Here is a 5104-nt window from a genome sequence, read left to right as displayed (position 1 = left end):
AGTTTCTCATGAGGGTCATTGTTCTCATGAGTGGTCAACATTATGTTACCAAGAAGCTTCACTTTTTTATCATGACTTTAACCATGCTTCAAAAATCAGCTTAGCCTTATCAGTGCCTCAGATTGGTTGTCTTAAAAATGCAATACCTCCGGCGGGCCACACAAAACGGCTTGGCAGGCCGCATTTGGCCCCCGGGCCTTGAGTTTGACACGTATGCCCTAGACTTATATTCATTAAAAAGTTGTGTTTTCAATGTAAGATAAAATAAACAACAAATGATTGTTCTGATACCTACTACAGGGTACGTGCCGTCAATTTAGAAAAAAAAAATCCAAACAGACTTACTTATTACTTCGCCTTCACAAATAAGTATGAATGAAAGTTACTCTCGCCCCTGGTGCTTAGGAGGATGTAACCATAAATTAAACATGTGGTTTACTTTATTGTTATAATTAAAAAGAAGGTATAAATAAAACTGTAGTATGACTTTTCAAAACAGAAAGGCCTCAGGTTTTTTGTAAAAAAAAAAAAAAATGTAGTTCTTGGAAGTGACTAAGTGTCACTGATTGTGGGGGCAGTGCCTTGCTCAGAGCACCTCAGTGGTAACTTGGCAGCTGACAGACTCAAACCTGAAACCATTTGAAGTCCGCTTTCTGGAGTGCACTTCCTTAACCACCAAGCCACCACTGCCTCTATACTCTATGTTTAATTATTAAACATTGCAAAAAATAAAATAAGTTTTTGTTCAAAATTATTACAGATGATTAAATGTAAGGTTACCATAAAACAAGGCCACACTTATTTATGTGTATTTTTCCCTTTTTAAACTGTAATTTTGGACAGTGTGTATGTTTGTAACTGAGCCTACGTGTGTTTGAATGTGTCTACTGTCTTCTTTTGTTGAGGTGCACTGTTTTGTTGTAAAATATAAATATAACTATTTAATATAAATAGTTATGTAAAAAAATAAAGTTGATCATATATATTTGTATAGTTTTTCTGGGGGGGTAAAGTAAAGTGTTGGCTTTGAATGATTGCGGCTGTCTCTCATTGTCCCACTCAAACTGCTTCTTGTCTGTGACGCTCACTGAATTATGGCTCATGTGTGATGGAACCGATCTTTCTCATTACATCTCATTACTATCCATTTCAATATATAGTTACATTGTGTCAGAAAAAGCGTGTTGTAAAAAAAATGTCTTGAGGCCGTTATTTTGAGACCGTTCTTTTTTCCCTGTTTTGTAATGATTTATATTTAAAGCAATAACTAGTACAAATATGAAGTTGCACATGGTACAACCAGGCTACAGATGACGTACTGGCTAAGTGTATTTTTGTAAACTGAACACAAGCGGAGGCCGTTGTCCTGTGGGTCAGAGACACAGATCCGACTAGTATAAGTTTTAAGGAACAACATAATATAGGGGAGACCGAGTATGGTTGTAACACTTTCTGCTTCAGCACCTGTAACTCACTGGATTTTTGAGCTAGACTTCTCAAACATTTATAGAAAGTACCCACATTTGTTTACTACAAATGGCACCAATTCAAAACTCTGCAAGAATATCACAGACCTCATGAGTTGATGTTAAATATATGGTGTCCCTTTGTGACAACCTACACCACTACCGGGGTAGGTTGTAACACATGCTCGGGAAAGTTGTAACAGTTAGACAAAAGAAGCAAAAACAGAGGCCACACCATAAAATATGCTGAAAAAAGAGGCTGGGCTTCTGTTTCATAGAGAATATGAAACAGTCAGGCCCTGTTTGTGGGTGTTTATATTACTGCAATATATATATATGCAACATTTACAAAGTTTTTCAATTTGTCTGGCACCTCTGCTAATTCTTCTCTGGTCTCCAGTGACTAACCTGTCATATGTTTACCTCACGTGGAGTCAGTCCCTAAAACAGGTCTGCTGCCCTGAGTCAAATAGTCAGCAAACACTTCCTCCTGCACCTAAACTAAGTAAACTTTTATCTTATCTTTGACCTTTAATCTAATTTAACACAATGTGGCATTGGGCAGGATGTAGGTAAAGGGAAGTGAAGTTATCGTATGAGTCCGATCTTATCCCTGATTGGTGGAATTGGTGGTGTTACAACTCTCCCCATGTACAAACAAAAAGGCGTCAGGACATTTAGCAGAAATACAGAGTTTAGAACAACAACGTCAGACACACACACAAAAAAACACCTGATGCTGCAAATTCCGCAAGAGGTTTGTTCTGATACTAGTTATTTATTTAAGCCTGTGGACGAAGCTTTAAAATCCTAACATTATACACTTAAAGATGCCGAAAGAGAGCTTTATTCTAAGAAACACACACAGATAGATGGGGAGGGGGAGAGAGAGCGAGTCTAAGAACGCTTCATTTACCTTGTATCTTCTTGGTCCAGTGAGTCAATACATTGCACTCTAATGGTCCAGTGAGTCAATACATTGCACTCAAAAGGAATGTATCAGGATATAGGAAGGAATGTATCAGGATATAGGATTATAATGTAATACACACTAGGAATTTTATTTCCCACAGTATTTTCCAGTTGCTGTTTATACCATTTATGGTTACGTATATTACTTATTATAAGATATATTTATGAGCCACCATTATGCACCGAGAGAGTGATTCATTCATTTGCACTGAAATGATGTTGACTTCTTCATCCTAATGAAAGAAGGAAAATATAAATGGCATCTGTATTCAGATGAGTCCACATTTAAAGTAAATATTAATACTTTTTAATACCAAGACATGTGCTACTGTCAGGACAAAAAAAAAATCATCCTCCCAGGAGCAACATTGATCTTTTTGGCAGCATACCACCAGATGGTCTGGTACTGTTGGTCATTGTTGAGTAAGTCCTTCATTGTCTTTCACACTCAAGTGTGTGAAAAAATCCACTTAAAATGTTTGTCCAATAAATTAAAAAGTTTGATAATTTTAAAAGGAAAAAATGTTAAATTGTGAATTTGCCTTTCTGCCTACTGTGGTAGAATGTGTCACAAACAAATACAAGTTAAAAATGTATTAAAATAAAAACAAACAATGGGCCTTGTCCCTTTGCCAGATATCAAATGCTTTGCTAAATTATATAATTTAGGCATCTTTGTACATTTGGTGTCAACATTAATAAATTGTAGATTATATCAAATATTTTGTGGAACTAGTCCAGTTGCATGACCTATTTACCATGGATATCAAGTGACTGTGCGAGGCCTGAATATCTGGCCATCCCTCTCGCTATATCCACAGAGTAGACCAGTGATGACGCAAGGCTGGCTGAAAACACACTTATAACAAGAGACTCGCATGTCCCACGGCATGTGCTCCCACAAACACTGTGTCTTATTATGTCTTTTGGAACAAGGGAAGATTCAAACAGTCCCCACTGCACTTTTGCTCTTCTTTCACCATCATTAATGAGCTTCTGTTTGCTTGTTTTTTCTGGGACCATCAAGTTTTTGACAATACAATACTTTCTTAATTTGTGGGCTATCATTCTGGCTAACTTATACTTAGATAAGTGTAGTGTTGCATTATTAAATCTGCGGGAATGCTGTCCTCTGCCTGCTTTTCTCTTTTGAGTTAAGATAATTAAATGGCACCAATGCAAATGTTGCCAGATTTTATATGGACTCACTATTATGAGGCGCAAAACTGTTAGCAAATCAGGTCACAGAACAAGACAGTAGATTTAAAGGTTAATTTTGATAGATAATTTCAGGTTATAGCGCCCCCTACAGGCAGTAAGTGTTGAGGTCTGGGACATGGGACCAGACATTTACTTGATTTTTGCTATTCAGCTCAACACAACATGCAACTTCTTTGGCTGTGTTTCAGCTAACTTACTTGAGCGTTACCTGTCCTTAGGAAAATCAAGCACGTCACAGGAAATGGCAGAATTCACAGGAATTATGTGTAGAAAGGCATAGAATGAACCATACAAGCAACCCTCAAAACCCACCATGGGGAAAACTGTTAAAGAAATTTTATCCAAGGCTGGCAGAATTCTGACGCCGTCACACCCAATCTCGCACCCTGTAAGCATATGGATACTGACAGTCTAAAGTCTCTGCCTCTGTACAAAATCATGTATTAACAGCAGAACAGATGTTCAAAATCCCTTGTAAGTTTGCTTCAGCTCACTATTGTGAAATTAGATTCAAAGCATAAACTGGGTGCATCATTCCTGACGTGTGAGTTGCGCAGTCAGAGCTGAGAACAGGCACAGAAACTACCATGAGAATCCTGAGTGGCTGTGTAACAATAGTGCTGGCTGCTCACAGCCCTGCTTGGCTCCACCGTGCATAGCTACACAACGGTTTCAAAACACACCCAGTGGAGAGCCCACCGCGACCACAGCAGAATATACAGGCCAAGAATGACTCCTTTAAAGAAAACAGTATCATGTTCACACCAGGAGAATGTGCAGTTTGACTCTGTCTATACATTACACACAGTTTCCATCTGGGATATTGATAATGTTAGCGTTCTACACATTGTCACTGTAATTTCTAGGCCGTGAGAAACAACTAGATACTTGGGTCTCCAACAAGTGAATGGTAATACGTTTAATCCATTGCTGAGCGAAAGACTAAAGGAGAAGTAAGTTTGAGGAATGGAAAGTTGTGCTCTGGCTGGTTTTTGACTTTGGTTTATTCAGTCAGATCAGCGTGTGAAGCCTGAAACCCCTTTGGCACAGGCTGGACGTGACAAAGGAAGGAGAATACAGTGCCAGTACAGGAAGTACATTTATACAACCACACACTGTTTGTGCTCAAACGTAGTGAAAACTGGAAAATTATCCTCTCCTTGTAAGTTGTAAACATGAAACGTACTCTAAATATAAGCTCCTTTCCTAGGTCCAAAGCACTGAGAGAAAAATAAGTGACAAAATAATGTCATTAGAGGAGATGATGTATAAGCCTGTTTACTCTAAGAATGCTATTAACTAGCAAAGCTATACAAAAAAGCGACAAGATTAATTTTGGACTTATTTTTAGAAAAAGTTTTATCATACTTTTTTAACATCTTACCAAAAATTACTAAAAAAATCAGTTATGATATTAGCACAAACTATTCACTTCGCAGCATGTT

This window comes from Cynoglossus semilaevis, chromosome 17 (assembly GCF_000523025.1).
Source record: "Cynoglossus semilaevis isolate Cse_v1.0 chromosome 17, Cse_v1.0, whole genome shotgun sequence".
NCBI classification, from domain to species: Eukaryota; Metazoa; Chordata; class Actinopteri; order Pleuronectiformes; family Cynoglossidae; genus Cynoglossus; species Cynoglossus semilaevis.
Note: the sequence above shows the minus strand (reverse complement) of the source record.